Raw genomic sequence first — 416 nt, 5'->3', positions numbered from 1 at the left:
TAATTCGTATGCAATAATAATACCTTATAATTTCATACAATTCAATTTATATGAAATATAAACAAAGTGCGGTATATACGATAACCAATCATGATAATCCATTTGTATACCCTCTAAACATTTAAAATGTTAATCTCAGTACTTCTGACCTTTTAAAACTATTTTTGGATAAACCTTATTTATATTTTATACAAACTAACGTCTTTCAAATATGAAAAAACATACCGTTATCAGCACTAATTATGTCATTAAATACGCTTCTAATTATGCACCTGAAGTCTCTATAATATGAAGAAATAATTGCACGTACTTATAATTTTCAAAATGCGACTTAACCTCATCGAGCCTTTGGTGTTTTTCATAATCGTTTTAATAAACGCAAAACATTATGAGGAAATACTGTCCGCTCCAGTAAA

The sequence above is a fragment of the Belonocnema kinseyi genome, chromosome 4, assembly GCF_010883055.1.
Source record: "Belonocnema kinseyi isolate 2016_QV_RU_SX_M_011 chromosome 4, B_treatae_v1, whole genome shotgun sequence".
Classification (NCBI taxonomy): Eukaryota; Metazoa; Arthropoda; class Insecta; order Hymenoptera; family Cynipidae; genus Belonocnema; species Belonocnema kinseyi.
Note: the sequence above shows the minus strand (reverse complement) of the source record.